Genomic DNA, 13,161 nt, shown 5'->3' on the forward strand with positions numbered 1-13,161 from the left:
ACTAGTTACATTCTTTTTCTTCTCATATTTTTATGCGTTTCTTGAGTCTCTAGTCTCAGTTGGAGTTGACTATGAACTATATATACAACTTCTAAATGTTTTTTTCTGGGGGTTAGGAAAGTCCTTCCTTCAAGAGAATTAAGCAACTTCAAATTCCATCACCTGTGTCTTTTCCTCCCCAAGGACTCTCCTTTCCTCTGCTGTCTTCTATCCCTTCTACCACATTCTAGTCTTGAATATCCCAAGGGTTTAAATTCAGTAGGTTAGGAGTTCTAGACTTCTGTGGATTTTGTAATAGGTAGGATGATATTATTTACAAAACATAATGGTTGCTACATATGTACTTTATGATTCATGTTCAACAAAATTAAAAATTATGAATAGTTTAGCTCACAGCTTAGACCCATTTGTAGTCTAAGGATAGCTGAGAATACTTTAACTCTTGTTCTTTTATAGTTCAAGGAATATAGAATACCAACTTAGTATATATAGTGTAATATATTATATATATTATAGTGCAATCCTATTTTAACTATGAGATTGTAACCTTTAAAAAATCCTACCACATATTATAAGGCTTTAAAAATCATGCCAGAATTACAAACTCTCATAAAAATCCAACAAAAAAATCTTATTTATTTATTTATTTTATTATTATTTTAGACAGGTTCTCACTACCTATTCAGGGACTCACTATGTAAACCAGGCTAGCCGCAAACTCACACAGATCCACTGCCTCTGCCTCCAGTTAAAGGTGTACGCAATACATCTGGCCCAGGCAAATTCTTCATAAAATAGCTTTCTGAAGCAATCTGTCTCCACAGCATATACCAATGTAACGCTATACATGTACATGGCTCCTAAATGAATAATTCATTGACATTAAAGACAACTTATAATTCCAAATGAGTACTTCTCTTCAAACTGTCCCTTGGTAACTACTCTTATTCCAATGATGATGCCATTCTTCAAACTATATTGGTAAACTAACTGTAGAACTAATTTAAAAGCTGCCCAAGAAAGCAATCCAATTGTCTTTCAGTTTGTTTTGAACTCAAATGGTACTACTCTGGTTTGGTCATATACTTCTCCTTCAGGAACTAAAGGAAGATACAACTTTTCAAAGTTTTTAAAAACAAGATGTGCTATGGGCACGAAAAACAGTACTCAATAAAGAGCTGCAAAAGATATTTGAGTGACAAGCTTCTAAGGTATCTGGTTGAATAAGAACACACCAAACTATGTGTATAGGTTCTGGTATAGTCATTAAAATACAGACAATAGTTTACAGTAATATCTTGGTTACAGAATTTCATCAATATAGCACAGTTTTAGGGTTAGGAATAAAATTATTACTAACTTCTTTCACTGTTGAATTTAACACAATTTTACATTAAGTTCACCTTTCAGATTTAATACAAGGATGTTTTAATATTCAAGGATGAAGTTACTGTTTAGAATGACTTCAAGCATTATCCAAGAGAAATTATAACTACAAATCACTGGAGTGAATATGCTGGGTGTGGTCCTCATTTCTGTTAAACCAATTAACCTTAAACTGATACGTGCAGGAATACTTGGAATGTGTTTTGTTTGCTTGATTTAATTGTGTGTGTTACAAAATTTTAAGTGGTATGTGGCTTCAATTTAACTCAAAGTTAGCGCTTTCAGTTATGTGTAACTGAGCAGTCCAGCATACCACATGAGAAACAAGAGCCACTTAGCAAAACTACATTCTAAAATAAAATAGTTAAAAGAGTATCAGAAGCTCTTAAGTCATGTAAGCCTTTTAAACTTTGTTTACAAAGTCTGAGGAAGCAACAGTCACAGTGCTGTGAAGAGAACACAGGCGACAGAAAGTTTTCTGATTCCTAACATAGTTTACTCCCTTGGTCAGCATAGATTTGCTATTGGTATACATTTATAAATCACAGTTTTTAGCTCTTTGATAGTAAGATTCCTTGGGTCTTTTTTTATAACCAGGAAATAATGTTACATTTTAACAATTATTAAGTGTTTGTAGAGATCCTGCTCATTGGCAAAGTTGACGTCTGTACCTGTGATGATCAATAATCAATAACAAAGAACAGCATACATGGAGGAAAAGAAAACTCTGTCCGTGGTCAATACTCATGTGGTTCACTGTAAAAGTAACCCCACAATTGACATTTCCCAGGACTTGGTCCATGCAAATACAACCCTGACAACCACATGTCAAACCCAACACATTCAAATCTGAGTTTGACTCTTCCAATTACTCTGGTTTTAGGGAACACTTGGTCTCCTAGAACTCTCATTAACATTCTGTGGGCTACTTAGAGGTCACATAACACCTACCTGCTCTCTACTTTATAAGAACTAAGACCGAAAAAACAAGAGGACACCCTCCTCCTTCTTATGGGGGCTGTTGTGAGTACATTGATAAATATGTACAAAATGGTAAATGTTCCTATTTCGTTCAACATTTTGAAAGATGTCAGCCAAGCACAAAATATTTTTTTTTAGTGTGTGAATTAAAATGCCTTTTACCGATAGCCTCAAGATGTTTCCTTATGAGATACTGTGTCAAGAACTGGTTTATGTATTATCGGTCTTTCCGGAACGCACAGATATCACATTTCATAATAGCTTGGTATGATGATTGCTGTCAAAGTCGCCATAGAAACATCCCTTTCCTAGAGTGACATACAGTATTAGCGTGACAGAAGACTAAAAATAAATAAATAAAACAACTCAACAAAATCGGGCACCTGGGGAGAGGACCGGTTTGGGGCACACTGGCCAACTGAGGGACACACCAAACGAACTGAAGAGACTCTTCCTTCTTGCGGAGTGTCCCCTGGGCGGGTCTGGGGACAGCAACTTTACGCAATCCCAGCCCCACCCGCCAGTCGGCCTTGGGTCCGTCTGCTCTACTGTCCACACACGTGAGCTGGGGTGGCCCGGTGGCGACCCCGCGGTGGGCCCGGACAAGGGCCGCATACCCCGGGGTGACTCGGGCCAAGCACACGAGACTCGGGGGCCGTGGCTCCGGCCAGGCCGAGCCGGGTGAGTCACGAGGCGGCTGAGGGACCGGCGTCCCCCGAAGCTGCGCTCGCTCCGCACCGCTTTCCCGCTCGCGACGCCCTGCTCCCCCGACCGCACACGGGGCTGAGGAACGCAAGCCCCGCGCGCGAGCACCCGCCCCAAGCAGGGCCCCGGGGGCCACGCTCACCTCCGAGGCCCGGCGCCGCCGCCTGCAGCGGGAGACAGCGGCCGGGGAACCGAGCGCCGGGTTGGCTGCGCGTGGACCTCGCTGGGTAGCCGAGCAGCCTGCACCACCTCCGCGGAAGGGAGGCCTCTACTGTCCGGCTGCGGAGCTGCAGCGCGTGCGCCGTCAGGCCCCGCCCTCATGGTGGCCCCGCCCTCGGGACGACCACGCCCCCCACGATGGTCACGCCCCAGGACCGGCCCCTGGCTGCTCAAGCTCCACCCACCGGCCGCTTCTACACGGGTCCCTCTCCCTCCCCACCTCCCAGCCCGCCGGGTGTAATCGTCCCTCTTCCGGAGATGAACGTGAAGCGACGTGGAAACCCTTCCACCAAAATGAGCTGTGATATCCTTTTGATGGCTATAATTTATTCCAAATCGTCCCTGGACTGAAACGATCAATTAGCAGCCCGAAACGCACTGTGAAGTAAATTGTCACACTCTCTATTACAGGATGGTTATCATATATTTATAAGGTGTGTTTTCTGCAATCAGAACCAACAAGGTGTTGAGCGATCAGTCATAAACGCACTTCTTCAAAAAAAGAGAGGGAGAAAAGCTTCAGTATTGTATGGCAGCGGAGAAAAATCCTTATGACAGTTATCCCTCCCTCCCTAGTGATGCTTCCTCTGGAAACTGGAAAGAGCAGTGAGGGCTCTGCACCGACTTCTCTCAGACACTCACAGCCCCGGAGCAGTGGGGGCTGTGAACTAGCAGGAGAATGGTAGTCCTCAGAGGAGAGGTTTCCGTACTGTGTAAGCACAGACTGGGCATAAGGATCACTCTTCACATTCCCTCCCATGCCCTAGAATCTTTCCAAGCAACAGAACGGCTGCATTGCACCCACAGTGTCCCTTCTTCCTCACGCCCCAAGGTCTTGTCCCCTTGTCCTGCAGGGGTGCTGTCTGGGCCATGTCCAGTACCCACTATGGGGAGCGCTGTTTTCTGAATTGGAACCTACCAGAACTTCATCATCACTCGTAAACAGCCATGGCAAACAGAAAACCATAAGCTACTGGTCCAGCCTGGACCAAACTATGGAGACATTGTTGTTTCATCTTCGTTCTGAATTGTCAGAACTATATGGATCCACAAATTCAGAATTTCCCTTAACAAACTTTCCAGCAGTCCTCCAGGAACCAGCTATAATCATTTTGCAAGGGTCCTGCTTTGCATCCAACTAATGTTCTTTTTGCTTGAAAGGCAACCCTAGAGACACTTAGATTTCTTACAAATCCTGGGTTTCTTTTCTCAATGCACCGATTTAAAATGTTGAGAAGACTTAGGTACCCAGAAGTCTACCTCTGTGGTAATAATGTGATAGTGTGCAGATTAAGTCAGGGACTGTAAGGGGGAGAGGCAGAATGCCTGCCTGCCACCTTCACTGCAGCACAGGAAGGCTTCCTAGGAAGGAAAGCCAACTGGGTATTTGGATTGCAAGGTACCTGGAGCTGTTAGACTACTCTCAGCATAAAAGTCCTCGCTCAGAAAACACTGTGACTAGGGGCTCTGTTTCATTTGAAGGTTGGCACAGGGAGAAGCCAGCCTTTCCCCGGTGCCATTCACTGTTACTAACTTCATACGTATTGACTCCTCAACTTAGTCCCTGCCAGGCACAGTGCTATAAATTATTTTATTTAATCCCATAAACAGTCTTTTAACAGAAGAGATTCTTTGTCTTGCCAGTGACAAATCTGAGGCAGACACTAAGTAATTTATCTAGGGTCATGAAACTCTTAAGTGATACCCAACAAACTAAGACAGATACCTAGAGAAACTAGGGAGAAAAATGTTTCTTATCCTTCACAGCCTCAGAGGGTTAGAAAATGCTGGGTTCCGTGGGCTTCACTGCTGTTGGCCGGAAGCCAGGCTGGAACATCACTGCACAGGAGAGCAGCTTAGCTCATGTTGGTCAGGAAGAGATGGTGGGGTGCTTTTCAAAGGCATGCCTGATGACATACTTCCTCCAGCTCTGTCCCACATCCTAATACTCCATTCAGTTATGAGTGATACAGTCCCCACCACCTCAGAAGGCAGTCACCTGTTACCATGACTGCAGGAGCAAGCCTTTGAAACAATCCAAACCCTGGCAGTCTTGAATGTTCATACTCCTTACCCCAATAATATAATATCCTAGAAATGTAAAATGGTAATGGTGAGTGATTGGTCTTTTTTTTTTTTTTTCTTTTTCTTGAGTTAAGGACCTCCAATGTATGTGATCCTCCTGCCTCTTCTTTTTCAGTGCTGAGATTATAGGCAAAATTTTTAAATTTAGATTTATTATTATTATTTTTTTGCCAAACTATTTTAGTGGGATAATGATAAAAGGAGGAAAGTGAATTCTGCATGAAGTGTAAATAAAGAAAGCAAGCCGGGCACCAGAGCTCACTCGGTCCCGATCCCGGCAAGCTGGGAGGTTGAGGCAGGAGAAACCAGTTAGTAGCCAGTCTGGACAACAAAGTGAATTCCAGGCCAGCCTGGGATGACTTATTTTCTGTGTTGGGGTGGGGGCCAAGAATGAATAAAGAACTAAACAGCTACTTGCAAGAGAAAGCTTCAGTGGAAAAGTCTGGGATATTTCCTGGGAATGTCTTCTCTCCTTTCTTTCCAAGTTCTAGGATTTCTTCTTCAGAGTTATCACCTGCTATACCCCCACAGCACCTTAGCCAAGGTCAGCAACAGCTACTATGCTGGGGAGAGGGAAGAGCCTATAGGACGCAAAGCAGAGCATTCTGGGCAACAGCCGCAGTGGAAGGCAGCATGGGCCAGAGGCCCTTGTCCCAGACACCGAGCTCTGAGAATGAGACTCGGCTTCCTGATGAACACTAAATTACCACCATTGCTAAACTCTCCCTTAATAGACTTGTAAAGATCTGCTCACTACCTTCCCCCTTCATGTAGAATTTGTAATCAAGAGCCCAATTTTGTCATTTGGAAATACTAATTATCTAATCACGGCATGCCGCATAACGTACTTGTCTGCCCAATTAGCTAGGACAATTATTAAAATTCAGAGGCCTAATTATGTCTCAATTTAATGCTGGCAAACTTGCATACAGAGCAGTAATTAAAATCCTCTCCTTCCCCCTGCCTTTAGGGCACAGGATGATTAGGCCCTGTCAGGGGGTGTACTGAACCAAACCAGCGAAGCGTACTGTGCAGCATGACCCTGCATTGTTAAGTGTGTCAACATATTAACCTGAATTCCCTTCAGCCCCCACATAATCACATTTGGTGCAGGAATAAAGGAGCTAAAACATGAAGCATTTTATTAAAAAAACATAAATTCTTTTTAATTAATGCTATGAGGGTTCTGGTGAATTCCAAGCTTCGAAAGCGCTGGAAGACATGACTGGCTCAACTAATTACTAGCAAATTTGCTCTCGTTATAACTCCTTTAAAAAAAAAGAGAGAGAGAGAGAAAAAAAACTCGTAATATGATTTTGGGGTGTTAGAATATATTGGGGGGACTGAACTCTTCGGCTTCCAGTAATATCGTTAGTTGAACACTAGCTTTGCTGAGAGAACACAAGTGAGTGTCAGCTCCCAAAAGGTTTAACCCAAGACTGCATCGAGGGGCTCTATACTTTAATGCTTGAAAGACGTTAATAAGAGTGGAAAATTAAAAAATCATAATATTGAAACAAATTCAAAATGTTTATCTTTGGAACTCCTAAAGTTTGATGTATGAAAGCCAGCCAGTGTGAGGAGACCTTCACACTGGAAAAGCCCACAATGCTTTAGAAGCACCTCAGACTGTTGAATCCTGGGCAGCCTGTCCCCTCTGTTGCCTTTTAAATCCTCTCCTCTGTGAATTAAGGAGAGGTACAAACTCCACGGAGACTTCTGAGCTGTATTGTGAATTCTGGGTTTCATTCACTGTGATTTTTTTGAGCTCATTTATATATTAAATCAGTGGTCTGTGGGTCTCAACCCTTTTGAGGTCACATAAATACAGCACATTTATCAGATATTTATACTATGATTCATAACTGTAGAAAAATTACAGTTATGAAGTAGCAATAAGATGGTTTTATGGTTGGGGGTCACCACAACCTGAGGAACTCTATTAAAGGGTCGCTGCTAGGAAAGTTGAGAACCACTGTATTACATGCACAAAGGACAATGTGCAATCTAGCCTCTAAATAGCTTATAACAATGTTTGTTACACTTGCTTTCAAACTTTTCATTACAAGATAGAGAGCAACACACACAGACACATGCATTTATACATACATACAAACACAGGCACATACAAACACATACATATAGACACACATACTGTGGTGGTTTGAATGTGCCTGGTCCAAGGAGTGGCACTATTAGGAGGTATGCCCTTGTTAAAGTAGGTGTGTCACTGGGCCTGGCCTTTAAGATCCAAGTCCTAGCTGATTGGAAAAAGCCAGTATTCTGTTAGCAGCCTTCAAATGAAGGTGTAGAACTCTCAGCTCCTCCTGCACCATGCCTGCCTGGATGATGCCATGTTCCCACCTTGATGATAATGGACTGAACCTCTGAACCTGTAAGGCAGGCCCAGTTAAATGTTGTCTAAGAGTTGCCTTGGTCATGGTGTCTGTTTACAGCAGTAAAACCCTAACTAAGACACACACACACACACACACACGAACACAGACACACACATACACAGATATAGATTCAGATACACACATGCACAAGCATACACAGACACACAGACACAAGCACACACACAGATACACACAAGAACACACACACACAAACACATGCCCGCACACACTGTGGTGAATTGAATGAGAAACACCCTACTGTCTCAGGCATTTGAACACTTGATCCCCAGTTGGTGGCACCATTTTGGTGAAATGTGGTCTTGAGGGAGGCAGCAAGCCATTGTGAGCGGCTCTGAGATAAAAGCTGTTCCACTTCCGGTTCATTCTGTCTGCGTCGCACTGGTTGACGTGAGTTCTCAGTCACCACACCTTCTCCTTGCTACCATCCTCCTTTGACTGGATGGACTTACCCTCTGCGACTGTCAGCCCAAATAGCTGCTTTATTTGTGGTGTCTTCCCACAGCAACAGAATTGTAACAAACACACACCCTTACCTTCCCAGAGTTTTCTCACTTGATCTTTGCAGAGATGACAACCTTGTGACATGGTAGGCCTCCGTTTGATTATATAAGGCTATTGAGATAGCTGTCCCAGGCTCACCACTCAATGTCCCAGTTCCCAATAATAGGCAAGGCAAGAGTGACCTAGCCACAGACAAGCACCTCTTCAGACCCAGGGCTGTAGACTAGAAGTTAGGCAGAGCTACTTAGTTTGTTTACTCTCACATTAAGACCAAAGTATGGATGATGTTATATTATCTAATGAGATAGAGCCTATGCAGCACGCTCTATTCTCAGTCAGTACTCCTTGGCAACATGCTTAGTCAGATTGGCCAGATTTGCCCATTTTCTCCCCCTTTTACCTTTTAAAAACATTGTGCCTGTGTGTGTGGTCTGTGCATGTGTATTCTCATGCTCACACGTGTGCATATGCACGTGGGTGCCAGGCTTCAGGTGTCTTCCTCTGTCAGTCTCTACCCTATTTGTTGAGACAAAGGTCTCCTATTAGACCTGTCGTTTATGGCTCCATCAAGCATAGCTTGGGGCTGGGAAAGCACTGGCAGCTCTTGCAGAGGACCCACGTTCAGTTTCCAGCATCCACATGGCACCTCAAGACCATCTGAAACTCCAGGTCCAAGGGATTTGCCACCATTTTCTGGACTCCTTGGGTGTTTCACACATGTACATGCAGGCAAAACACTCAGACATGTGCAATACAATTAAATCAATATTTAATCAAGAAAGACGGAAAGTAAAACTGGGCAGTAAGTTCCCAGGATCCTCTTGTCTTTGCTTTTCCTACACTAGAACTGCAGGTGTGCCTAGCATGCCTGGCTTTTCTCGAAGGTGCTGGGGATCACTGTCCTCGTGATGGCATAGTCAGCAGTTCCTTCACCCACTGGGCCATCTCTCTAGCCTCCTTTCAATGTTTATATTCTGAAAATATGTCTAGCTTCATCTGTGTCGGCAGCAGAAGGTTCCTTCCCCCCTGGCCTTGCTCTGGACACCATGAGGTCTGTTTAAGGACAGCTCTGGCTGGTCCCCTCACCTTCAAACACAGGTGTAGACTACAGATAAGCCTCTACAGAGGCTTGTCTAGAGCCAGGGCAGGCCCTTAGGTGCCTGTGCTATGAAACCAGAGGGTTCAGGCTGCCCCGGCCTCCCGAGGAGTGTGCCCTATGCCCTGTGTCTTGAAAATGGCTTTGCTCTGAATCTCCTCGGATGGCAGACTAAAGTGCAAATCTGTGTTCTGACTTGTCCCTGTTCCTGTCAGCATGTTTTCCTCTTGTCAGCAGCAATTGACTGGTCAGGCTCACCCCTGTACAGCAATTGTAACAGCTCATTGACAGACCAGTGACCCAGCTGGACCTGATAATGGAAAACTATTGATTTTTGTGGGTTCCACGAATCTCAAATGAACGACCAATGTAATGTCATCAATTGTCTCAGACTCTTGATAACCCAGGGGGGAAAGTTTCAGGGTTGCCTGGATTTTCTGACAATAGTGTTTCAAAATCTCACAGGGCATCAGGAAGCAGCGGCCCATTTCCTGGGTGGCTTCCTTAGATGGTTCCTGTTAGTCCTTCAGGCTTATGAATGTATTGCCAAACTGGGGGTTAGCAGTTAAGTAGTTGAGCCGAAACATTATACATCACTAAGTAAAGAAACTTGTGGGTAGAACTAGGGAGGGTAGTGTTTAAAACATTTGTTTGTTTTTGCAATGTTAAGGGTAAAACCCAGGAGCTTCCACTAGGTAGGCATCTTACCAACGAGCTACACTGCGTGCCCCTCCCATTTGTTATGGATATGACACAGGAAAAAGGAAGAGGTGAGGGAAACCCAGAATATACTGCCTCCCGATGTGTGAGACTGTCACAGAACCATTGCTTCTGCTCACCTTTGTTAATTTGCTTAGGGTAGAAGGACGCCTTGAAAAGTGTGCAGCTGTGCATTTAGATGTCTTGTATGGGGGCTGGAAAACCGTCATTTATTTAGTTTTTATTCTCGAAACTTCCTTTCATCTTTTAAAAGCCATCAAACAGGGGCTGGAGCGAAGTTGTTCTTGCAGAGGAGAATTGAACCCTTGTTCAATTCCCAGCGTGGTGGTTCTCGTCCATCCATAACTCCAGTTCCAGGGGATCCCACACCCTCCTCTGACCCCCTCAGGCAGCAGGCACACACATAATGCACAGACATACATGCGAGCAAAATACTCATGCCCATAAAATAAAAATAAATAAATCTTTAAGATTAAAAAAATAAAGCAAAAATAAAAACCATCAAGCATTGCTATGTGCATTTGAAAAAGTTAGTTCTTTTTAAACCAAATTAGCAATTTTTCCCCAGTAGAAAAATGGAGAGAACTCCATGCTGAGTTCTCACAGTTGGAATGTCCAATCATGGCCTTTGTCAAAAGGAGCCCCCCCAAAAAAAGAAAGGAGGGGAAGCTATTGATCCCTAGTATGGACCCAGTGCATTTGTTTCTCAATCACTTGTCGTGAGAATATAATCACCTCATGTCCCGATCTCATCCCGACGCTGTAAGGAGATGGTTCTCAGGGAGCTAGCAGAGTAGATCCCAGACTGCAGAGATAACAGACTCACCTCTGAGGCTGTGGTTCAGGGGGCATTGGAGAGAGAAATCTCGGTGGGGAGCCAGAAGACACAGACCTCAGGGTGATAAGCAGAGTGTGGCAAGACCTTATTCACAGGACTCTGCTGTCTTCACACCATCTCCTAATGGTCTCTTTATGGCCTGTGATTACCTCACCCCTAAAACACTATACCTGGTCTTCCAAAGCCACCAAAGCCAGCAATGCTCACTGACAGCCACTGTGTAAGGAAGTACAAGGTGGGGGACAGTATTCGCACTGTTATAGACCATACAGCAGTTGGTAAAAGAGAGCTCACAACTCTCTGATAAAGCCGTGTAGCTTACAACAGTAGGTCAGAGGTCGGCTCTAGGTAATCCAGGCTCTGGAGCTCCTTTGGGCAGTCCGAAGTGTAGACATTAGGATCCAACATCAGGAAAGACCTTTTTAAATCCTTTATTTCTGTTTAATTTGTTCTTTGGAAATTTCACACACGTACAATGCATTCAGGGGAGACCTTTTGATGGGATCCCCTACCCCTTTTTTATTAAGTCTTAGGAAACATTTTTCAAGAAGCTGTCCTGACTTTACTCCCAGCTTTATCTGGAGTTGTGTCTCAAATCTATTCCTGAAGGTAGCTGCTGTCAGGTGAAAAATAAGTCTGACTTGGTTATTGAGTAAATCTCTACTCATCCTCTGGCAATAGACACATCCTCCCCAGAGTACACCATGCCTAAAGATCAACTACCTGGCGGGTCTCTGTGAACAAGGAAGAAGATGAGACACAGGAACTCAGAATAACTATGAGTTACAACAGCTCTTAGAAGATACTCCTCATCTAAGAAATTCAGGACACCATATGATAAGCAAGCCTGGGCCACATGAAGGACCAAGGTACCTGTTAACTGCCTTGAGACCTGACCTTCTCTCTCTGTTACAGATGGAAAGCCACACCAGTGGCCCACAAGAACGGACCAGAACTGCTCACTCCATCACTGCCAACACTTTAAACCAGAGAGTATTAAGAGAGAAGGCTGGGCACGGTGGTGCACACCTCTAATTCCAGGCAAGTGGTTAGTACACTAACGTCAGAGAAAAACAAACTCTCAATGAGCACCATGGTAAAAGAACAATGTCTCCACAACATTAAATGGGTTAGTTCATCAGAAAAACCTTACAACTGTGTATCAAAGTTAGAGTTTCAAATTACCTTATGGGATAGCTGTGAAAACTAAAGAGAAATAGAATATTTGGAATTTTAATTAGAGATTTAATGTCCTCTTACAAGTAGGCCTTGCCCAAGTCACTTAGAATACCGAAGACATGAATGGCACAATTGAGCCATGGCGGCGCTCAGGTAACAACAGTACCCGCTGAGGCAGAGTCAGCACTGCCTTCAAGGGCACTCACCATGGAAGACCAAATGCTAGAACATAAAAGATGTCTCAGTAAATCTGAATAGACTGAAATCATACAAAGTGAGTTTCCTGAGTAAAATAAGATATGTTGTAAAGGTGCCAAGATTTAGAAATCAACAGCCCGTCCTTTGTATTAGGGCTTGGAGTCAATCCACTGAGGTTAAAAAACATTTGAAAGAACACTGTATCTGTGCTGGACGTACACAGGGTGGAGCTAGGATGTAGCTCAGTCACTAAAGTCCTTGCTAAGCATCTGCGAAGTCACAGGTTCTGTCCTTAGCTTCCATGTACTGGGTGTGCTGGCACAGTGCACATCTACAGTACCAGCACCTGAAGAATGATCCGAAGTTCTGAGTAATCTTTACCTACAAGCGACCCAGTCTCAAAAAAAGCATATGGGATATGCAAAGACTGTATCAGCCTATATTTTGAGCAAATAACTGATGTGATATGACTTCTGCCTTTATAGGTTGATTTTGGTTTTATTTGTGTGTGTGCTTGTATTATACCACATGAGTACAGTTCCTTTAGAGCTGCAGAGGCATTGGCTCCCCTGGAGACATAGGTAGTGTGTGAGCGGCCTGAGGTGCTGGTGACTGAGCAGTGGGTGGGACTCTTAACCGCTGAGTCACCTTTCCAGCCCCTGTAACTTGTGTTTCAACAGTAGGCTGACTGAACTGTTGGGAATACGATGAAAGAAACAAGAAGACAGAGCAGGGCGCGCGGGACCTGAGACTGCATTAGTTAGGGAAGCAGAAACCGGCCTGAGTAGGGCCACAGGCCTCATCCGGCCGGATCAGCGCCAGGGTAGCTAGAG

This window comes from Mus caroli, chromosome 5, assembly GCF_900094665.2.
Source record: "Mus caroli chromosome 5, CAROLI_EIJ_v1.1, whole genome shotgun sequence".
Taxonomy (NCBI): Eukaryota; Metazoa; Chordata; class Mammalia; order Rodentia; family Muridae; genus Mus; species Mus caroli.